Source organism: Aquarana catesbeiana, linkage group LG01 (genome assembly GCF_042186555.1).
Source record: "Aquarana catesbeiana isolate 2022-GZ linkage group LG01, ASM4218655v1, whole genome shotgun sequence".
Classification (NCBI taxonomy): Eukaryota; Metazoa; Chordata; class Amphibia; order Anura; family Ranidae; genus Aquarana; species Aquarana catesbeiana.
In genome coordinates, this window is record NC_133324.1 from 411,279,639 (window position 1) to 411,305,210 (window position 25,572).

Here is a 25,572-nt window from a genome sequence, read left to right on the forward strand (position 1 = left end):
CCCAGCCTATTAGATTCTAAGCTCTTCTGAGCAGGGCACTCTTAATCCTCTTGTATTTTATTGTATTATAACTGTATTGTCTCCCTTTTATTTTGTAAAGAGCTGCATAAACTGTTGGCGCTACATAAATCCTGTATAATAATAATAATAATAATAATCCAGCTGCCTGACTGTTCGTGAAGTGGATTAGGAAGACCAGGGAATAGTGGAAAATAAATCATAGTCTAAGGATTACTAGAACCTTTACAAGGGGCAGCCACTTGGCACTTTATTCAGTAAATTCGGGAAAGCCAGAGATATGAGATAGATTTGCAGAAGGCCAGGTTAGATAGTCAAGGTGAAGTCTTTGTCCCTGGGACAGGAATTAAGGCTAGTTAATTTAGATGAATGAGTTAAAGGGTTTTTCTCCCTTTACTGACTTTTTCCACAAGCCTCCCTACGCATGCCAGTGTCCTTGGTATATTACCATGCAACACTTGGCTTTGTAAAACAAAGCTTACTTTATCAGGTGCTCATTTCATTGCCCTTTCCTCTACATTCTGCCATCTTTATCAACAAAGCACTGCATGTTAATGTACTGAGGACACTGTAATGCATATGGAGGCTTGTGGCAAAAGGTGAACTAACCCTTTATTTCAAAGAATGAAGGTAAATCTATGGTGTGTCTCATTCAAGCCCACAACAGATCTGGGATTTAAGGGTGCCGGCATGGACCTAGAAGGTAGAGTTTACGAGTGATTCGCCATGGGTGTTAAAAAAAAAAAAAACCTCTAATGCCCTGTACACACGGTCAGATTTGTCGGAAATTCTGACCGTGTGTGGGCTCCATCGAACATTTTCCATCGGAATTTCCGACACACAAAGTTTGAGAGCAGGATATAAAATTTTCCGACAACAAAATCCTATCGTTTAAATTCCAATCGTGTGTACACAAATCCGACGCACAAAGTGCCACGCATGCTCAGAATAAATTAAAAGACGAAAGCTATTGGCTACTGTCCCGTTTATAGTCCCGACGTACGTGTTTTACATCACCACGTTCAGAATGATCGGATTTTCTGACAACTTTGTGTGACCATGTGTATGCAAGACAAGTTTGGCCCAAAACCTGTCGGAAACAATGAGACGGATTTTGTGGTCGGAATGTCCGATCAATGTCCGATCGTGTGTACAGGGCATAACACTTCCACAGAAGGCCTGGGCCTTCACCAGTCTGATTCTTTTGTGCTTTTCCTTGTTTTCTAGTTCTGCCTGCTATCTATAAAGTGTAATCTCTGTCTGAAGCCTAAAATGTTCATCTTGGAATCTTGAAGAGTTTTCTATTGTTGGTACTCAACCACTGTGATCTGTTAGGCTTAATGTACACAGGACATTCTTACAGCCTCTCCTGAATGATTTAACTTGACAGATAGTAACCCACATTTAAAATGTCCATTTTGCCGCGTTTACATGCCGCATTTAGCCACGTTTACCCACGTTTAGCCGCGTTTGCGTTTAGAATCGTTTGAAAAAAATTTTTTTTTAAATAGCCCAAAATGAAAAACGCCTGTAAACGAAACGGGTTACAGCGTTTAGAAGCGTTTTGCGCTTGAAATGCCTCTAAACTCAGCGTCTGAACTCATTTTTTTGCTTTCCAAAAAAGGCCTCTAAACTCAACTGCCTAAAAACGACATTAAACGAACCTGTGTACATGTACACATAAGATAACATTGGATGAGTTCAGGGGCAGCTGAAAAAAGCATCCAACTGCCTCTAAATGTCCGTTTACCAGCAGCAGTGTATATGAGACCTGAAGAGCACTTCCTTAAAGCCATAGACAATTTTGATATAATATCAGGGCTTCCTGTTAAGACCTCATGGTGGTGGAATCTTGTTGCAGATTCGGGGTAGGCTCCCTATTGGATCAGATCAATCACTGTAAAAACTCATCTGTATTCTTGTCGAGAGAACGTATGGTGTCGAGGATACCATGGACCATTAGAACTATGGACTGGAGAAACATCTGGATCTTGTCAAAGAGACATACATGCTCATTTTGGATGGTATTTCAAATAATAACATTTATTTGTTTAGGAAATAACCTGAATATTAATCACAATAGAATACAGCTATTTGTAACATAATTAAATAAACATTTCCAGTTCAAAAGCATTTCCACAGAACTCAAAGCAGAAACAGCACATTCACCGTGCTGGCTAGAGTGGCAGATGGTTATTGGCTGCATGCTGTTTTTTTCTTATCAGTGCTCTATGCTTGGAATTCAAGGCCCTGCATTCCAAACTCCCTGATAATGTATGCAAGTAATTTGGGCAACAATAGCATTTGATTACTGAATTTAGAACTAGAATAAATGAAAAGTTAAGATCTCTAACCCTATAATTTCATGATATTAGCAGGCATACACAGTAAATTTGAAGAAATTGTAGAAAGCCGAGAGCCTCTTTGATTTGAAAGACATGAATACTTTTTTTTCTGTTCCTTTAGGTTTCTTGTCCATTCTTTGTATAAACAAGAAGGTTTTTAATGCTGAATTTTGCATGAAAGAACATGTACTGCATATAAAAAACCACTCCAGCTGTGGCAGTTTTAAACTTGTCCAGAAGTCACCAGCCTGGAACACTTGCTTTTAAAGTGCCAAGAGGAGGAAGAGTTTCTTGGCACAGCACTGGCAAATCATTATTTGTTACAACTTGTCTACACTCAGACTTATTTACAAACTTTGTTGCAAAATTACTTTTTACTATCTAGTTGCCTTGTGTACTTTCAGCCCAGTTTCAGAGCTGCATCAGAAATCTAATGGAGAACAGGGTATTGATTTCGAAGAGGAAGCTGTTAAAGAGTTGTTCCACACCACGGGTAAAACATACAGACAAATAATAAATCACTAAAATTACCTATTTATCATTTCTGGGGTGTTTTGTCCTGTTCTTACTCAAAGTTTCTGTCAGTTGAATAGCTGCTTTAAAAATGCCTATTATTGCAGTAGAATTTGACTGCAAACAAAACTCAGTAGCGTCTCATAGGAGTGACAGATGAATCAGCAACAACCTGATATATATATATATATGTCTGTAGTAACAGCAGAAAATGCTGTACATTTCACAGATAAAAGAGTTTTTGTTAGGTCATTTTTTTATTGCCCTCACAGCATAATGTATACAGCATAGACCAGTCACATTGTATAAAGCTTCTATATATGCTAATACTTTGCTAATACAGTGGCATTATTAGAATTGCACTGCTATGAATGAAACTGAATTTTCATGAGCTGACCAATCCCACATATTCTGTCTTCCCTGTCTGACATCTATTTGCATGGAGTACCATTGGCTGTACATTGGAAAGTCAATGGAAAATAAACATGCATGAAACTGTAAGGTGTTATTTGGTGGTCATGCCCCAAAGCACAAATTTTTTGGAAGGCTATCTTTACTATTGCATCTAAAATGTTAGGAATATCCATCACCCCTGATCCTGCAATGGCTCTCATTAACCGAAAACCAGAATTTTTAACACATAATCAATTTAAATTGCTAATCCAACTATTTACAGCGGCGAAACAAACACTGGCAAGAGCCTGGAGATCTCCTTCATTGATAGTGGAAGAGGTAGTAAATCGAATGAAAGTCACCATGACTCAAGCTAAAATGGTAGCCATTGAAAATGACTCGTTTGTCAAATTTGATAAAATATGGCAACCATGGATTAGCAACTACTTGCCTTCAACTTTTAACAAAGAAGTTTTACTACCATGGTAACTGACCCAGTGAACTAATGCATTATATAGTCTTTAGTGACTGTGATGGACCTCGCCTTGACTCAACCCTACGGACTCTTCTTTCTATTCTTTCTAGTACTTCCTCTTTCTATCCCTCCTTTCCTCTCTACTTATTCTTTTTTTTTTTTTTTTTTTTTATTTGGAAGCTCATATTAATCATAGAACATAATTCCTCTTACAACCAGCACCATTTGTATGTATTATTAATACCATAAGAACTTATAATTCAATATATAATCTACATTGTATAAATATGTATTTCTGAGCTTCATTTCCTTTATTGCATAACTTGTACTCACTGTAATGTCAAATACCTCATTGTATGTACAATAAAATCTTTTGACAAGGAAACTGTAAGGTGTAAACCTAGATTTTGAAAATGGGAAAAGAAAAAAAAATGAAGAGAGGAAAAAAAGAAAAGAGAGAGAAAGAAAGGAAAAAAGGAAGGAAGGAAGGAAGGAAGGAAAAAGAACAGGTTTTACCCCCTGACCATCGATTTAAAGTCTAAAAAACAGCTGGAGGGGGCTGTTCACATGCCGCATTGTGTTGCAGCAAATTTAGCATGCACCGCCTGTCAAACTCAGCGATGCAAGTCAATGTGGCCATGCCGCAAGTGGATGCGATGCATTAGTCCTATCGTAAATTGCTGGTCAGCAAAAAAAACAGGCATTCAGGAGGTGGCAGGAGGCTGATTACTCGCATTCTTCACTGCAATTCACTGCAGATCCCTTTCCAGGTGAATGGGCTGGTGTGAACCTATAGCCTTACAGTTTACTTTGATTTCAAAGCCCTGTATTTCCATCATTTTATCCAATAATTTAAAACTATATTTATTTATTGGAGAAGTTATTTTGTTTTTTAATATTATGTGGTATTAATAAAGTAGCCCTCTCTTATTCACATGGCCATATTTGCTCCCAGTCTATTACTTAAATACCTTCTGGCAGTGCACAAAAGTAAATCTCCTTAGAAACTGCAGTACGGTGCACTCAAGTGCCACCCAAAGCTCTGTCCGTATGAACCTCATGCCATGTAAGGTAATATTTAAACGTACAGGATGCATGGGTAAAGCAGGTGTTAAGTGGAGACAACATAAATCACGTCAGCTTAGGGGAGGGCATGTCTCCACTGGCACTATTTCATTCTAATTACACTGCAGCAAGTTTGCTTCTTACACATGGCACTTAGACCAAATGTTTTTCTTATCGAGGCTTCTGGAAGTCATATCTTTACAGTGTCAAGATCTGCAGATAGATTTCCTGCTTTTGTGCTATGGTTCTTATACCAGTTGAATGTCTGACAAACAAAGAAAACTATGTAAATGACCACTGTTTAATCAGATTTTGTACAATATGTTACATTCGTAAAATAGATGGAAACCACAATACTAGACAGTTATTTGGAGTATAAATACAATGAATGAGAATAGGTGAAAGATGATTATTTATACAGCCCTGCTTCAACTGACAAGCTTTTTTAAAATAAAAGACTTTGGACAACTGCCAAGGAAGCTGAGCTGAAATTTGTCTTCAAGGGGGTTGTGGCTGGCTGGACTTTACTACAATGGATTTTGTTTTTGGCCAAATAATTTGTATTGAAATATTTCAACTGATTACATTTGTTTAGATGAGTTTTTTATTTAATTGTATATATGAAGCATTGGAAGGTCACTATATTATCCAAAAGTTCAAGAAATCGAGACAAAACTACTGTAGCTATTGCAAGACTGGCTAAATTCCAACCACTAACAATTCCTAGAGAAACACTCACTTTTTTTTACATTTAAATTTAAAAAAGTCAATAATATATAATATGCAGGCACAGTTTCACTCCTGTGATGCATACATTATATTTGTATTGCTTAAAGCCCAACTCCAGGCAAAAAAAAAAGTTTTCCCTTGCAGTGGGGCATTTGTCTAGGGCAGGGGGTCTCAAATTGGTGGCCCTTCAGCTGTTGCGAAACTACAAGTCCCATGAGCCATTGCAAGGCTGACCGCTACAGGCATGACTCCCACAGGCAGAGGGACTTGTAATTTCGCAACACCTGGAGGGCTGCCAGTTTGAGAGCCCTGGTCTAGGAGATAGGAGAAGGGAGATGTACTTACCTAATCCTCTGATCCTAACCTGCACAAGACTGGTCACTGCAGGTGCCCCCCCACCTGCAGTCTAGTGGTCTTGTGCAGTGGACTCTTCCTGATGTCATCAAGCCCATAGATCTGCTCTGGATGTGAGGACACCAGGAAGAGTCCACCACTGGATCGTGGGGGAGCATCATTTGTCGCTGGAGCAGATGATCAGGTGAGAATAAGCTTTCTGGTCACCCCTGGACAAAACAAGCAGTTAATTCATGCAGTGCAGGCACAGCTCCACTAAGTGGGAAAACTTTTTTTAGCCCGGAGTTGAGCTTTAAATTATATCCAAACCCCAAGAACAAAAATGTACCCACTGCAACATCTAAGCATTTCTTAGATATGGTGACTGTATTCGTTTTCTAAAGCAAGCTATTGTCAAACAAAAGACATGGGAAGCCAGATATCATGTTGGCCAAGATCAATGCAAAAAATAAAAACAGTTTCCCCCTTACATTGAATAGGAAACTTTTACTAACAGCTCCAACAAACATTGATAGTATGGCTGCCGTGAGCCCACGCATTTAATAAAGGAGGCTGGCTCTTGTGGTCCTGCTGGCCAGGAACAATTGATATGTGCTGCATTATACGTTGTCCCTTAGTTCTGGTGGCAAAAACCAGCAAAGTTTTCAACCAAATGTTCAAGATTAGCGAGCAACACAAATCCCAGCAATTCATCCCAGAAGCATGGTAGTGGTGAACCCTAAACTTTTCCCTAGTTATTAGCAGGAAAGCAAAAATGCCTTACAGAAATCTATTAAAGAATCTGTAATTTGGTCAAGCCATTTTTGTGATTAATGCACTTCTGCCAAACAGTACTCCAAAGATCATGTTTCTCTTTAAAAAAAGGTGAATTTCTAACACACACATATATACTGTATATACAGTTGTGCCTATAAGTTTACATACCCTGGCAGAATTTATGACTTCTTGGCCATTTTTCAGAGTATGAATGATAACACAAAATCATTTCTTTCACTCATGGTTAGTGTTTGTCAGAAGCCATTTATTATCAATCAACTGTGTTTACTCTTGTTAAATCATAATGGTAACAGAAATTACCCAAATGACCCTGACCCTGAAAAGTTTACATATAGTGATATAGTGATTTTGGCCTGATAACATGCACACAAGTTGACACAAAGGGGTCTGAATGGCTATTAAAGGTAACCATCCTCACCTGTGATCTGTTTGCTTGTAAATAGTGTGTGTGTATAAAAGGTCAATGAGTTTCTGGACTCCTGACAGACCCTTTTATTTTTCATCCAGTGCTGCATTGACATTTCTGGATTCTGAGTCATGGGGAAAGCAAAAAATTTAAAGGATCTGCGGGGAAAAGGTAGTTGAATTATATAAAACAGGAAAGGGATATAAAAAGATATCCAAGGAATTGAAAATTCCAATCAGCAGTGTTCAAACTCTAATCAAGAAGTGGAAAATGAGGGGTTCTGTTGAAACCAAAGTCAAGTCAGGTCAGGTCAGGTTGACCAACTAAAATTTCAGCCACAACTGCCAGGAAAATTGTTTGGGATGCAAAGAAAAACCCACAAATAACTTCAGGTGAAATACAGGACTCTCTGAAAACATGTGGTGCAGCTGTTTCAAGATGCACATTAAGGAGGCACTTGAAGAAAGATGGGCTACAAGGTCGAGTCACCAGAAGAAAGCCATTACTAGGCAAATGCCACAAAGTATCCCGCTTACAATGCGCCAAACAGCACAGAGATAAGCCTCAAACCTTCTGGCACAAAGTCATTTGGAGTGATGAGACAAAAGTTTAGCTTTTTGGCCACAACCATAAACGCTACATTTGGAGAGTCAACAAGGCCTATGATGAAAGGTACGGAGGTGGATCGCTGATGTTTTGGGGATGTGTGAGTTACAAAGGCACAGGAAATTTGGTCAAAATTGTTGGCAAGATGAATGCAGTATGTTATCAAAAAATACTGGAGGGACATTTGTATTCATCAGCCAAGGAAGCTGTGCATGGGACATTCCAACGTGACAATGATCCAAAACACAAGGCCAAGTCGACCTGTCATTGGCTACAGCAGAATAAAGTGAAGGTTCTGGAGTGGCCATCTCAGTCTCCTGACCTCAATATCATTGAGCCACTCTGGGGAGATCTCAAACGCGCAGTTCATGCAAGACAGCCCAAAAATTTACAGGAACTGGAGGCTTTTTGCCAAGAGGAATGGGCAGCTTTACCATCTAAGATAAAGAGCCTCATCCACAAATACCACAAAAGACTTCAAGCTGTCATTGATGTTAAAGGGGGCAATATACGGTATTAAGAACTGGAGTATGTAAACTTTTGATCAGGGTTATTTGTGTAGTTTCTGTTGCCATTATGATTTAAAAAGAGTAAACACTGTTGACTGATAATAAATGGCTTCAGTCAAACACTAACCATGAGTGAAAGAAAAGTTTTTGTGTTATGGCCAAGAAATCATAAATTCTGCTAGGGTATGTAAACTTATGAGCACAACTGTGTATATATATATATATATATATATATATATATATATATATATATATGTATATATACCATATTTATCGGCATATAACACGCACAGGTGTATAACACGCAGTTTCATTTTAGGAGGGAAGTTTCAGGAAAAAAACTTAAATTTTAAATAAAGAACTTTGAAGCAAAATAAGAGTCAGTGCCCATCAATGCAGCCTCACCATTGCCCATCTGCAGCCTGATCAATGTCATCTGCAGCCTCACAATTGCCCATCAATGCAGCTTGATCAGTGCCCATCTACAGCCTCAAAATTGCCCATCAATGCAGCCTGATCAATATCCATCTACAGCCTCACAATTGCCCATCAATGCAGCTTGATCAATACCCATCTGCAGCCTGATCAATGTCCATATACAGCCTCACCATGGCCATGAATACAGCCTGATCAATGCCCATCTGCAGCCTCACATCAGATTACTGCTGCCTCGGAGGGGCCAGGGAAGGGGGCGGGATTACATTTTAGATTCAGATTACATACAGCGAGAATCTCCTGTTTACTCAGCGGTTTCTTTAATACAAAGTCCCACCTCCTGGACCGACTTCTGTGATAGACAGAACAGTGGTCCAATGCCAGCCCAGGAGATGGGACTTCCTATTACAGAGGCCGCTGAGTAAACAGTAGATTCTCACTGTATGTAATCTGATGGCGCTCGTCCCGCCCCCTCCCCGTTCCTTCCTAGGCAACCCAAATTGCAGTATCGGCGTATAACACACACACTATTTGCACACAATTTTCAGGGTGAAAAAGTGAGTGTTATACGCCAATAAATACAGTGTGTATATATATATATATATATATATATATATATATATATATATATATTAGCCAATCAACTGGAACCTATTTATTTCATGGTACAGTTAACCAGGGTACATTGAAGAAAGTCTGTACAAAGATATATAAATATGTCAGCTGCCTTTGCTGACCTACTTATAAAAATGCTAGTTCCTACCCAGGGAAACTGAATCTCAGTAATGCTTTCTGAGTCACCCACCTGTAACAAACATGCAGCCAGTGAAGTCAGGATCTGCATACTTGCTCTAAATCAGTGTCTTACAAAGTACTGCAGTCATGACAGCCAGGCAACTAGCACTTGAAGAGGGGAAATTGGCTTTGCAGTCCCTGTACGTCTCTCGTCATAGATTTCTATCAGTGTAGAATATTTCAACCAATGCAGCTAGCAACAAAATTCTTCAGTATGCAGTCAGTCTTCATTCCCTTACAGTAACTGCTTACGAGCCCTGCTGAAGCCCACACTGGGCTTCTTTGTGAGCCAGATGGTATCTAGCTATATGACTAGAAGGGACATATCTTTTTTATTTCCTTTCTACAACCTTGGGTAATCTACAGGGACAACAGTATGGGAGTTTTCCGTGTGATGTGTTTAATAAAAAATGAATTTCTCATGTCTTAGCAGAGGTGATGCTATGCTTGGTTTTTACTCAGTAATGCTACTGTACTGATCATGCTGGCATGAAGACAAGACACAGTAAATTCCAAGCCTCCATTAGCAGCATTGACCTCACAGCTAACTCCACAACTGGCTACAGGCACTGAACATCCATCATTGCTCCCAAAACATAAGCTTTCAGGCAAGGACAGCTGCAGTGAACTTTCTAAGATACACACACTTCTTTTTTTCTATTCTTAATGATATAAAAGAAGCTTTGAGACTCTTTGTCCTGTGAATTATACACTGTGGACTGTGGGTTCAGTTTAATGTGGCTTGCAGTTTCCTTCAACATTCAAATCAGAGCCAACATTTCAGTGCATAACATTCTCTTTCCTTTTACTCATTCCTGAACTCTAACACTTGCCAAAAGTATCCCTTGTGTTTAAACAAGAAACCTAAACTATTTCTGCAAACTTTTCTTTTTACGGCTCTTTATGCCAGCGGAAGAAAAACTGAAGATGGATTTCAGCACAGAGGTGTTCCTACATATTGACCTTTGCAGAGAGATTGGGCAACAGGCTAAGATTGTATACAAAGAGTAAATGTAACAATTATTATTGCCTTACAAAATAAAACTAGTACTAAATGATTATAAAAAGGGCCACTCTCAAGAGGACTTACTTTAACACTTAAAGAGTAATAGGAAAGAGCATGCAACAAGTGCACCTGGGGCTGCCCCCTTGGACTTTAAAGGCAGAAAATGGAAGTAATGAAGTATATAAAAAGGGTAACCAAGTGCCACTTTTATTGAGTACACTATATATAATACATTTTATAGTCATAAACAATCACTTTAACCACTTCAGCCCCGTAAGATTTGGCTGCTCAATGACCAGGCCATTTTTTGCGATACGGCACTGCGTCACTTTAACTGACAATTGCGCGGTCGTGCAACACTGTACCCAAACACAATTGACATTATTTTTTCCCCACAAATAGAGCTTTCTTTTCGTGGTATTTGATTATCTCTGCGGTTTTTATTTTTTGCGCTATAAACATAAAAAGAGCGACAATTTTGAAAAAAACACAATATTTTGCTACAATAAATATCCCCATTTTTAAAAAAAAAAAGCAAATGTTTTTCACAGTTCAGGCCAATATTTATTCTTCATATTTTTGGTAATAAAAATTGCAATAAGCGTATATTGACTGGTTTGCTCAAAAGTTATAGCATCTACAAAATAGGGGATAGATTTATGGCATTTTTATTATTATTATTTTTTTTACTAGTAATGGCGGCGATCTGCGATTCTCGGGACTGCGACATTATGGTAGACATATCGGACATTTTTGACACATTTTTTGGGACGATTGACAATTATACAGCGATCAGTGCTATAAAAATGCACTGATTACTGTATAAATGTCACTGGCAGGGAAGGGGTTAACACTAGGGGGAGATCAAGGGGATAACTGTGTTCCCTAGTGTGTGTTCTAATTGTAGGGGGAGGGGACTGACTATAGGAGATGACAGATCGTGGTTCCTAGCAGTTGGGAACTCACGATCTGCATCTCCTACCGGATGAAAGGTCCATGTCAGCTTCACTTAGGCAGAGCTGGTACGGACACTGCCTGCTCTGGAGAATGGAGGGTCCAATCAGGTCTGGCTGAAAAATGGACAGCCAGACCCGATCGGACCTCTTCTCTGAAAGGGGCCTAACAGGTTCTTCCCTCCACACAAATAAGGAGGATGAAAGAATCCTCCCTGGCGTAATGTTATTTTCTGACGGCGGGACCTGCAGCTGTCGGAGTACACTGGTAAGCAGCTGAAGCCGATTGGTTGCAGCCTCTGATCGACAAAAGGTTTCCATCTTGTCCAATGAACAGACGTCAATCAAATGATTGACTTATGTTAAGTGGGGAAGGCCACACGATGAACGCAATTCAGCCGGTCCCTGTTGAACCTGCCGAAATCCGATCAGTATATTTTTAGATTAGTCATTTTGATAAGTGTCCTCCAGGAATGCCTACTCCTGTGAAGAAACCATAAGTATTTTCTGACATTAAGTCCCGAATCACATATATGCGACATGGGAACCAGCGCGATTAAAGTGGGGGTTCCCACATCGCATGTCACCTGCCAGCGGTTCACACTGGCATCTGCAAATCGCTGCGGGTATCAATGCAAAGTTAATGACACCCCCAGATCAGTTCACAGATCCTAGTGCAAACTGTCAAATGGTGCAGGAATCGGATCGCATGGGTGTTCACACCAATGCGATTTGATTCCAGTGCAGACCAAAAAAGGGTTCCTGCACCATTTTGGTGTGAATGCAATGCAAATTCAGCCTTACAATATGTATGGACGAATTTGCATCGCACAGACATTGCATGTGATCTGCACAGCAGTGCGGTGAAAATCACATGCAATGTCTGACATTGCACCACTGTGAGCCCAGCCTAAGATTTCAAGAAAAAAGAAGCAGCCCTATGGTTGAAACATAATATAAAACTATGTTAATGTCCCTGAAATAGATAAAGTATACTAGCACCACTAATATACTAAACCATTCTGAGAGAAAAATGCTCTGCGAGATTGGCCACATGACCAAAGGTCTAGGCAATTAGTGGCATGATTCCCTCTCTTAGAAGAGAAAATGAGAACAAAGTTTGACGCATTTTAACCTACTATTCTTTATATAGAGCTATACTTTTAAAGTACATCAAAATGTTCCTGTGTGAGAGTCCAAACAGAGCCAAAATCCAGTTACTTTGGGATACACAAACCTCTTTATGGTAAAAGAAAATGCCCTTTACCTCCCCTGAGAGAGCCAAGTCCTTTCTCTTTTATGTCTCACATGCTTTTTTTTTCCTGCTGTTTTGAACAGGAATATTATATTGGATTTTGTGACTGTTTAGAATGGATCATGTTTCTTCCTTCGTTTTTCTCTTGGATATTGTCATTGTGAATTCTATCTGTTTGCTTTTTGTACAAGCTTTCTACCAACAGTGATTGAACATCTTTATATAAAAGGCATAGATGGTCCAGCTGAAGCAGGAAGTCCCACAAAATGCATAGACTGTTTACATTAGTCTGACTGCTGTATGTTATGCCTACTCTATTGTATTTCATAATTGTCCTCACACTCCCATCAGCATACATAAAGTCTAACTTATTCACTCTATTTTTTTCTACACAAACCTCATAAAGATAAAAAAAAGGAACTTCCTGTACATCCCCTGAGTAAGCCAAGTCCTCTCTCATTTATGTCTCACATGCTCCCCCTCCGAGACACTGCAGATCACAGTGCTTATTAGCTTTAAAGTGATTGTAAGTATTTTTTTTTTTGTTTTGTTTTTTAAATAACAAACATATCATATTTACTTCCACTGTGCAGCTCGTTTTGCACAGAGTGGCCCCAATCCTTATCTTTTTGGGGTCCCTCGATGGCTCTCGCAGCTCCTCCCTACATCAGATAACCCCCTAGAAGAAGCGCTCTCTCATGGGGGTTACCCGAGTCCAGCATTTGGCGTCCATAGACGCTGAATGTATGACTCGGCCCCGCCCCCCGGCGCCCACGTCATTGGATTGATTGACAGCAGCGGGAGCCAATGGCTGCACTGCTATCAATCTATCCAATCAAGAGCCGAGAACCCTGGGCAAAGAGACAGCGCGTCCATGCTGCGTCGAGTTCCAGGGCTCAGGTAAGTAAAACGGGGGAGCTGGGGGGATGGTCACTGTCAGGTGTTTTTTCATAGGATGCATACACAACCCCTTTAAGCATCTTAAAATGATGTGTATTACCCTAAGCCTAGGTTCACACATATCCAGTGCGATGTGATTGAGGTTTTTAGTGTGATTTCAAGGATAATGTCCAGAGAGCGGATCAGGTGAGATTCAGGTGTGATTCCAATGCGGTTTGGATACAGCTGCAATTCTCTCTATCTCTCTCTCTCTGGAAATAAACTCAGAAAAACACTATAGCCTGCTAGAAATTTCATTGGAATTGCTTAGTCTTTGAACACCTATATGTTTTCTATGCAGTTTCCATTAGACTCCATGGAGATGAAAATCGCATTGAACTGAACACGTACAGGACCAATTTGAAAAACGCTTTGCATTGGACTGCATATATGTGATCGCCCACCATAGAAAGTCATGTTATTTCACTTGTCATTTAATTCCATGCCTTCTGGAACACTCTTAGAAATTCCATCAATGTGAACCAGTGCAAAAAGAATTTTCCATCTGCAAAAAGATCACCACTACGGACTGCTCTTTGGATAACTAAACAGAGGGAACAACATGACAGCAAGCTTACTTCAATGCCACATTGTATCATAAAAATGCTGGCACAGACAGAAGTGGTTCAAACCAAGACAACACCAAGGAACATCAATGTGAGACATGGATACTGCTTTATTTTGCTACATAACCTGTTACATTTAGCGCGGGTTCACACTATAGCAATGTGGGAACCAGTGCAATTTCATCGCCAGTTCCCGCATCGCATCTCTCCCACAGGCAGTTCACACTGCCCTCCGCAAACTGCTGCGGGTCTCACTACAATGTTTATGACACCCCCAGATCGGTTCACAGATCGCAGTGCAAACTGTGGATTCGGACGGGGATCAGATCACATGGGTGTGAAAACCCATGCGATCCGATTCCAGTGCGGAAAAAAAAAGTCCCTGCACCTTTTTTGTGTGAATCCAATGCGAGTTCAGCCATACAAACTGTATGGCTGAACTTCCATTGCACAGACATCGCATGTAATCGGCAAAGCAATGCGGGTATGAAACACATGCGATGTCTGTGTTCGCTTATGTGTGAACCCAGGCTGAAAGGTCATCTTTAGTGAGACAGGAAGTCATCATAAGTATTATTATTGAAAACAAATTGTACTTAACAAACCAAAAAAACAAACCATTAAATTAGCAGCACAGTGGTGTAGTGGGTAGCACTTTCACCTAGCTGTAAGAAGTGTCGCTGGTTCGAATCCCAGCCATGACACTACCTGCCTGGAGTTTGCATGTTCTCCCTGTGCCTGCGTGGGTTTCCTCCGGGTACTCCGGTTTCCTCCCACACTCCAAAGACATGCTGGTAGGTTAATTGGATCCTGTCTAAATTGTCCCTAGTATGTATGAATGTGAGTTAGGGACCCTTAGATTGTAAGCTTCTTGAGGGTAGGGACTGATGTGAATGTACAGTATATATGTAAAGCGCTGCGTAAATTGATGGCGCTATATAAGTAGCTGAAATAAATAAAATACAATCTTGCCACTTTAGGCACTCCAATATTAACATTTTCTATTACAAATGTCTTGGTTAGGTATTCCTGAGTTCCACAAATTGACATTCCCATTATCTGAACATATTAAAACAATAAAACAATAAACATTCCTTCCAAAAGTGCCATCACAGAATATGTATGATAATGCATCACAAAATTGTGGAAACATGTATGATGTCATGCTGAAAGCACACAGCTATATCTAAAACATTTACCACTTGAACATTCATTAGTTCTCTTAAACAGATGTCATAGAGCTCTAATGAGAAACATACCATGCAATGTAAAAGTGATATGTTCCGGACTGTGCAGTTAAGGTTCAAATTATGACATCATCTTGGATTCACTGGTATATTTCATCTTACATGAATTTACTAGTGGACAAGCTGAAAAATGTTGTTGCCTCTAATTTACTCCAAAGATGACATTTTAAATCGTTTTTCTTAGGAAGTAAAAGAGATCTAATTTGATCCTGGGGCTAATTTACTAAAGCAAAATGAACAAGAGCTTTGGTGTGTTTGCCTTTTGCAGTTGCATGAGCACACAAATGTGAACCCTTATCTTAGTTTGCAGTAAAACATCCAAAGTATGCTGTTTTTGTGCTTTCTATTGCAATAAAGTGCATTAAAGAATGGGAGTGTCAACATTCTACCCAGAAAAAAGAAATTGTAATGTGACAAGCACCACAATTGCTCACTAAGGTATGAAATGTGCACATACCAAGCAAAAGAGCAGCTCCAAAACACGTGTACACTGTGCTGATAGGGAAAACAGTACAGTTTATGTTGGAGTAGTTATCACTGAAACCTTCATTTCAAGCAGCAATGTATGAAATTATATATTTATATCTGTAGTGTTCAATGTGTGCACTTCTGAGCATGTGCACTATTGTATTAGCATACACAATAAGTGTGCACTTTTCATGTTATTGTATTCCCATGAAATACACAATAGGTAGACAGGTCCAACTGTACTGTAGCGTAGGCTAGCATATGTTCAGACACGGAAGGATAAACTCCTTAGCATTTATTAGTGAATTTACAATGTGTGCACTATCAAAGATATGTGCATTGCAAATACATAGTAAATGATGTAGGAATACTATTTAGTTGTTCCTATACAATTAATGAGTCATTGTAAGCTTTAGGCTGGATATACAAGCAGTTTTTTTTTTTTTTGTTTAACCAACGGTTTGAATAAAAAAACAAACAAACTGACAGATCCCCACATACACACAAGAGATGTGAATGCAGGAATCTCCCCTGCTGCTCTATTGTTTTTTGACAGCAGGGACTCCCTCCCCCAGTCAGAATACACAGATCAGCACTGCAGCCATTGGCTGCAAGTGCTGATCGAATGCTGGTTTTCCAGCGTGACTGTTCGACAGAAGCCAGTCATTAGCTCTTCTGAGCAGGGCCCTCTTAATTCTCTTGTATTTTACTGTATTGTCTCCTTTTTATATTGTAAAGTGCTGAGTAAACTGTTGGCGCTATATAAATCCTGTATAATAATATAATAATAATTAGACCAGCTTCTGTTGAACAGAGAGGAGAACATAAATACAGTTCTGAAAGATGTTCAACTTTCAGAACATGTGTACCCGGCTTTAGTATATCTTACTAAATGTCAGCCTCACTAATCCCCCATTCACACCTGAGTGGTTTGTAACTTGAAGCTCTAAAAATGCCCAACAATAAAATGCCATTGTTTTAAATGGTGCCTGTGCACACCTGAGCGCTCAGACGCCCGTCGCTTGAAAAAATACAGGAGCTCCTTTTCAGGCAACCTTTTGGGCTTTTGGCCCTATACACTTCAATAGCAGCGCCTGAGAATTTGTACAGAAATTCTCAAAATGCGTGTTTTTCAGTCGCTCCCAGTCTATGGGGTGAAAATCATATGATCCTGCACCAGTGAAGTTCACAGCAAATTGCTGCTAAAATGTATGAGAAAAAAGTGCACGAAAAACCCTTTAAAATCACTTGAATATGCCACGCTCAGGAATGACTGTAGCCTGAGTGTGAGTGTGCATGTGTATGTGTGTGTGTAGGGATAATATAACCATTAAGCAAGTAAGCAAACTCTTGGGGAACCACAGAGTTTTCCCCCTAGATATCATGCTCGGGATAAGTGCACATTAAAACAGGTGCACTTATCCTTTTTTTTTCCCATTTGCCTTGAGATAACAAATCCCACCATCCCCCTCTACATATATATACTATACTTAGAGATCTGGCCTCTATTGTTTATTCACATTTTGCAATGCAAGCCATCTCACCCGGCCATGCAGGGGTATTCTATGGGCTCATCTACCTTCAACTCCAACATTCATTTTCAAACTTTTATATTACTCTCAGCACTTAATTGGGTGGATTTACTAAAGACAAACAGACTGTAGACTTCGCAAAAGCAGTTTCACTTAGCAAGGGAATTTGCACCAGAGCCTAGTAACTGAGGTGAAGTTTCACTTTGCAAAATACACCCTATCACATGCAAGGAAAATAAAAGTAAAAACAGCATTCTTCCTTGCACATGATTGGATGATGGAAGTCAGCAGGGCTTCCCCTCATTTACTAAGCACTGGCGCAAATGCCCTTGCAAAGTGTGCAGTCTATTTGTCTTTAATAAATCAACCCAATTGAGTTTTAAAGTGGCTGGAAAGCCTAAGGGCTCTTTCACACGGGGCGGATCAGTGATGATCCGCCCCGTGAACACCAGCTTGCTCAGCGGGGATCGCTCCGCCGATCCCCGTTGAACAGGAAGATGACAGGTCCATCGCTGCACACTGTGCAGCGACGGACTTGTCAGAGCGCCGCTCTCCCCTATGGGGGATCGGATGATGACGGACCGTAGTGTCCGTCGTCACCCGATCCGATCCGAAAATGGATGAAAAAGTAGGGTTTTCCTCCATGACACTTTTTGGATCGGAGCGGGTCGGATGTCAGCAGACATATCACCGCTGACATCCGACGCTCCATAGGGATACATGAAAACGGAAGGATGAAAAACGGACATACGGACTCCCCGTGTGAAAAAGCCCTAAATATTTTTACCTCAATACATTCCCTACATTAAGGTAACAAATGTTGCACTATGTGTATCGCCCCCAAACCCACTTTTTACTTACCTGAGCCCAATCTTGATCCAGCGCTGTGCCCTTCTGCAGTGGCTGTCTTCTCTCCCCACTCCCACAGGCTTTGCTGTGGCAGCAGGAGCCAGTGACTTCTGCTGCTGTCAGTTAAAACATGTGACGAGGGAGCAGGGGCAGAACAAAGCCTTGCTGTCTATGTCTATAGACGCAGGCAGCACAGGCAGGATCGAGCTTGAAGGTGTGCCACGGTAGGAAGTAGCTTCCGTTGGTGGCACACTGAGAAGAGAAGGAGCCAGAAGGGCCAGCGGGGGACACGAGAAGAGGAGGATCAGGGCAGTATAAAGTGTTTGTTAGTTTAAAGGAAAAAAATAAACTGACTTTACAAACCCTTTAATGTCTTGTCAGTTAAGAAAAAGAGAGGAGAACCATGTTGGGCTGCGCTTCAGGCATCAGTTGCCCTTAATCCAACCATGTGTGTGTTTGTACGGCTGAGTAGAGACACTGAATTGCAAGTATCGTAGGTGGTCTCTGTAAAGCTCTAAAAAATGTGCCAGCTACACATATTTACTAAAACTGGAGTATGCAAAGGTGAAGCTGTGCATAGAGACCAATCAGCTTCCAGGTTTTATTGTCAAAGCTTAAAGGGGTTGTGAACCCTCATGGTTTTTCACTTTAATGCATTCTATGCATTAAGGTGAAAAACCACCTGTGCTGCTGCAGCCCCCCTGAGCCCCCCGTTTTACTTACCTGAGCCTGATCCTTCGCCGGCTGGGAACGAGCACACCAGCTCTAGCTGGTGTCTCGTGTCCTGATTGGATAGATTGATAGCAGCGCAGCCATTGGCTCCCACTGCTGTCAATCAAATCCAATGACGTGGCGCCGGGGGGGTGGGGTCGAGTCCTGCATTCTTTGAATGGACCATCCTACTTAATAATGTAAATAATAAATACTTGATAAAGTCCTGACATATCACAATAGTATAGTAATAGTAAACAATATATAGTTTACAGATCAAATGTACCTGTTATCATTAAAATGCAGTCCTTGGCTGAAAGTTGCAATCTAGAAGAACAATATCATCAATTTGCTGCAGTCAGGAAGAAGCATTTCCTCAGTCTGCCATCCCCCAGTAATCACATTTCTGGATAATAAAAGCTAAGAGGCTGAAGCAGCAGGGGACTGCTCTGTGTGAGACATGTACACACAGCATAGAAGGAAAAAAACGATCACAGAGGTACCAGAATTGACATGGTTGTATCATCCTGTGAGGGGGGGGGGGGGCACATTTTGTCCAAGAAAAAGATGCGGGCCTTGGATGATGCCCAGGCAAAGATGGCACTGACCTTCTAGGCAGAAAGAAGGATAAGGAGCAGTGCTCAGCTCGGTGAGAGCTAATACATACCGAAGAGTCCTACACTTTTACACATTGATTAGCCTGCACATATGATACCACGAAAAACTATCTTTGATGCTAGGTCTGTCACCAAATCAATACAATAGCCAGCCAAATATAGTTTTCGATTGTTCTGAAAGAACATGAAATCCTACAAATGTTTGCTCTCTTTTACTATTATTTTTTTTATTTTATTTATATAGTACTAACAGCTTCCACAGCACTGCACCAATGAGGACACCTAGGTGCTACATCCACAGCATTTCACCACAAATAAAAACATGAAACGCTAGAAGTAAAACATTTAAAAAATATATTTTTTTCACATAAAACAACTATAATCTCTGCAAAGCAAAACTTAACACACACTTATAAGAAATTCCTTTGAACATTATAATCCTGGTTGGAAATCAAGCAACAGTTACCCAAGAAGAGCATCATTATAAGTTCTCCTTACACAGAACAGTTGTGTGATGCTTCAGACTGCATTCGGTTTGCTAATTAAGTCAATTTTTTTTTTTTAAAGATAAGATATGAGCATATATAATTGTGCAGCAAAGGCCATAAAAGCCATCTCACATTATTACCGCGATACGCCAAAGAAAAGATTAATGAAAGTGGATTTCCAGTCACTAAGTCTAAATAATTGGCAGGGTGCTGAAAGGGGTATAGGTAAAGCCTTGAACAGACATCAGCAAAGCAATGTCAATGGGATCAGCACAGGCTGGCAGGCACAGAGAGAAGAGAATTCTCGGCATTCCTCTACTGAGAAGCCTGGCCTACTACATGCCTGGCAATTCATGGAGGTCTCTAACTTACACAAACCACATGTATGAACAACTAAAGCATTCACATAAAGAACAAGGATGCCACAAAGCCGGGGCTCTTGTCACTGATTTCCTCTTTTTCTCCACGTCTCTCAGTGTAAAATCATGTGTAAAATCTGTGCACACAATAATGCATGCTGTAAAGATGCATTTCTAAGATTAGTACATGAACACTGCAGCTACTGATCTTTTAAACCCCCCCCTCCCCCACAGCACACACCGCCAATCAAGCTTAGCACCAAATGTTTTTACTTTGTGTGTCTATAAAGGAATATACATTAGTATATAACAAGTGCATTTTCAATCTGCCCCTATACCCAAACAAGTAATTTGATCCAAGGTGGGACGGAGAGCTCAGATATTTTTTTTTTTTTATTTACAATGCTGCGCTTTTCTCAGACATGGCAATCTGTATAAAGTCAACAACAATTCTGTTCTTAATGCACGTTAAATATGCTATTTTAATTACAATGTAAACAATAACAAAATCAGGATGTACATTGTATATAAAAGTAACTCTGAAAACAACCCATTATCTCTGAATTAAAAAGCCTACTGTTTCCAAAGCAATTGCTGCGTTCAAAGGGGTATTTTTCCATTAATTACAAGCCATGTATACGGCTTTGTTAATGATACACCATGTGAACAAAAAAAAAATGTTTTTGTTCCTTGAGATGATAGATAGGCAAAAATGTATAATAAATCCAAAGGATATGGTGCCTAATTATCTTTTCGGCCATATTTATTTATTAAAAAATAATGACAAGGCATGTGAAAGTGTGATATAAAACCTATATGCCAGCTATTGTAGAAAAAAAAATGATATAAGTATGTAAATAACATGATCTTAAATTGAAAAAATAAAAAAGAAGATATAAATTCGGCTTTTTGTTGAAGCAAAAGGATTCCCCATCAATCATGAACAATATTCACAACAAAGCATCTTAACAGCCAATAAGTAATATCCACAGCAAATGACACAACTTAGCATAATCCAAACAGAATGAACAAAAAACACAACTGAATCCTGGAGTGTGTGTGTAGATATATATATCTATATAGATATAGATATATATATATCTATATAGATATATATATATCTATATCTATATAGATATATATATCTATATAGATATAGATATATATATATATCTATATAGATATATATATCTACACACACACACACATACACACGATATATATATATATATATATATATATATATATATATATATATATACTTTTTTAATATTGAGGCTTGTTAATATATCAATATGTCAATATATGGCAATATATGGCAATATATTTATATATATTTGAATTATTGAGGCTTGTTGGAACAATATGTGCCGATATACACCAAGATATCTTGTAAAAAGACACCCAAGGTTAAGACAAATGTTCTCATTTTCTTATTACTGTGAAAGGCAAATATCATTTGGCAGCCCAATGGTTGCAAGATCAAATACAAATTACATTCAACCTGCAAAAGCGACGCCGCCCGCATAAAAGCATCATCATACAAAACATATGCCGAGTATGCCACATTAGTATCTTAACTCCACAAGATACTGTAGACAACCAAGGCAGTTTACCAACCCAACTGAAAGGTATGATCTAAATAGGACTATAGCGGGGCTTATATTGCCAACGGGTGTTTGGCCTACCAAAAGTATTTTATTTCTAACGATGATGGCCGGCTTATAATTACATATTGACTTCAAGAGATTTCCATAAATTCAACTGCATGCACTACTGCAAGAATTTTTTATATGTACCCCATGAATGTCTTCCTATTCAACTGCCTACCAAGGAGAATTCAATATGCAAATGTCTACGTCCGTGCACTTTTACGAATAGGCTGCCTTGGCAGTTTGAAAAAAGGTGCACAAAAAGGAAAATCAACAAAAGGAACCATGTAAGCAATGCATACTTGACCTCATTGCCTAATGTCTATCAAACTGGCTATGCTTGGTCAATTCTGAATTTGTGAAACTGACAGTCAAAACAGAGTGGTGTATCTTCAATTTGTGTCTTTTGAATGCTGACCACACTCCTGCTCGGGGAACTGATCTGTTTATCTTTGCAAAACTGTCTCAGTCTTTAGACAGCTCATTTCAATATATAATCAGCTTGGCTCTTTGGCAATTGTTGTGTTCCCATTACCGCTTGGAATCAATGAAGTTAACTTCCTTTAACCCCTCCTGAAATTTGCAGGAAGTTATTGACGGGGCTTGCTGGCACGCATGCAGGGTTAGCATATAGGATTTTTGCTGCACACGAGAGAAGTAAGATAAAGGGAAGATCCTAGAAAAGAAGTAATGTTAGACTAAAGGAGGTTGACTATTTTAGGCTTAAGGTATATAGCTTATGTTTTGTCTATATGCAAAAGCCTCCATGCATGTTAATGGCTTAGCATCTGTCTAGCAGTTGTATTTACTGCACAAGTGCAGTTTCTACAGGCCCCTAGTGGCTTAACATACACCAGCAGGGAGAGGGAAATCCCACTCCCATCATTAGGTTAAGCAGTTCCTTAGCATGTCATATCACACAAACATGGCTGTGTGCTTCTTGCCGGTGAACTCTGGCTCTGATGTGGACTAACATACGGAAAGCCTTTTAAATGAATGCTTTAATTAAAGTAACATATCACCTAACACTGACATACAATTTACCAGTCCCTGACCTAACCCAGACTGGCTTTTCCTTTCAGACTACTTTGCTGTGGTTGTTTTTAATTGCCTGAAACGCACAATAATTCATTTCGGCATGCTAAATTGCCTGCTTTGTGTTTTAATGAAGACTGCATTGAATACTATAATTTGGAGGATCTCTTCTTGTATCGCTTTTTTATTTTTCCCTTGCATAAACACACCTTGTGGGTTACACCTATATTTAATGCAAAGGAATGCCTACGCCTCTGGGTATAATATTAAAGCAAGGTTCGTTAATATGCAGCTCAGTTTAATGCATATAAATCTAAAGTAAATGAAAAATATAAGCAGGAGGCATAAGGCACATTTGTATGTTCTTGAACAAAAAGTACAGCAGCTAAAGTATTTGCCAACATAATGGGGGCAGGTGTTGCTCACACTCAAAAGCTCTTCTTTTTTTTTTTTCCAGGCTAGTCTAAATGTGTCTTCTCACTCCTACTCACTACTCCCTCAATAATATCTCCACCCCTTACATCCAAAGGCAAAACTAAAATTGGAAAACCAAGTCGAGATAAAAAAAAAAGGTGGCTAATTAAATCTCCAGCCCCCCCTTCTGCTTGTCTACCTCGCCCTATCCTACTGAATAAAATAAAAACTGCCCAGGCTTGCTTCTCCACAAACCCCCCCCCCCCCCTCTTGTTGGCATATTTACAGCTCTCTGCTATTTAAACTGGGCACAACTTGACAGCTGAATTTATGAAACTGCCCAACCTGTCAATTTCACACTTTAAAGAATACAATAATAGCAATTCCCATGGGATGAAATTTCCCAACAAACAAACTGTCACCAAAAGCGTTTTCTGTTATAAGTATAGAAATGGTGTGTATGGGAGAAAGAGACATTTACCTTTTTTTCTTCTCCTTTGTTGCTACAAAATAGGCAAGTGGGAATAAACTAAAGTGATTGCTCTTGTTCAGTCAATCATGATCTGCGGTAACGTGCTTTGTACTTCTAAGTCACACCGTTCAGTGTGAGAGCGGGAAGTTCTGCTCTTCTGAAACCCAACAGAACCATTGCAAAGGGGGGAAAGTTAGATACAAACAGACCACCAATGAGGATACTAGAGGAGCAGCGGATCGCCAAACTGCGCCTTGACAATGGGGTAGCGCAAAGATTTGCAAAATGGATGTGCATCAAGGTGTTACTCCTATCAGTCTCTGCCCTCCTTCATTTATTATAGCCCCATCACCACATTATCCTTAAAGAGATGGGGCTATACTAAATTAAGAGACCGATAGGAACATACAGTGGGTAAAGCTCTGTGTAAATTGCTGGTGCTGTATAAATACCAATAAACCACCATTGTTGAGGTGGGCAATGAAAAGGAACATCCTAAAAGACTTATGATAACTTTAAATGATCTCCTTTGTGTGTAGACAACAGCAAAACTTGGCTTTCCAAAGACAAAAGAAAGGAAAGCTTCTAGTAAAGCATATGTGCTCCAGAAAAGTGTAAGCTCATATTCAATTCATAGGTCACCGAGAGATGCTCTCTCTTTTTAATAACCAGGAGGTATGTTTTAATAACCAGGAGGGACATTTGGAACTAACCGGTCACATCAGTATCTACAACGGACTGATGCTTAAATCTCAGCTTCCCCATCAGCCACCGGAACAGTCCCCAGTGTCCAGCAAATACCTTTACCTAAGGGTAACCCTCCTGACACCAGCACACCACAGACACAACAATGGGGGCACTGGAAATGAATGATTACTTCTATGCCATCAAAAACAAAGTGGAAATGTTTCATCTATTTACAAAGATATCACATTATTTACAAAACACACGTCATAACAGTTCTAAAAAAAAACAGTGCAGGCATCCTGAGAACACAAAATGCAAACCCTACAAACTGGCTCTGATTTGAAGAGCAGAACCCTACATTTGGGGGACCTATGGGCAGAACCAAGTGGTCCGGTACAAAGTATAGTACCATGGACCGGACCTTTGAACAAAAATTCAATTTTTACGTCTCAAACTTCACTTTTTTTCCACCGTTAGACCATCAAAAACTGAGTTCCTTTTTGGTTTATTTCATGCAAACCTCCAAATAAGAGCTGAGGACTTAGCCCAGATGGGGAGGTCTCTATCTGGCAGTGTTAGATAGACCCCGCTCTTCTTGTGCCAAGTCAAGAAGATAAGGGGGGGTATTGTGAGGACAGATGTGCCCTTGTGAGGTTCCTCCTGGGCAGATTTGCCCTTGCGAGGTTCCTCCTGCCCAGACGTGCCCTTGTGAGGTGCCTCCTGGACAGATGTGCCCTTGCAAGGTTCCTCCTGCCCAGATGTGCCCTTGTGAGGTTCCTCCTGCCCAAATGTGCCCTTGTGAGGTTCCTCCTGCCCAGATGTGCCCTGGCGAGGTTCCTCTTGCCCAGATGTGCCCTTGTGAGGTTCCTTCTGCCCAGATGTGCCCTGGCGAGGTTCCTCCT

The 25,572-nt window shown here is 40.0% G+C and overlaps 1 protein-coding gene across 34 annotated transcripts in view; it reads right to left on the bottom strand.

Moving 5' to 3' along the window:
* Positions 1-25,572, bottom strand: part of PTPRD (protein tyrosine phosphatase receptor type D) — a 2,697,868-nt gene that overhangs the window by 537,433 nt on the left and 2,134,863 nt on the right. The window lies entirely within an intron of this gene.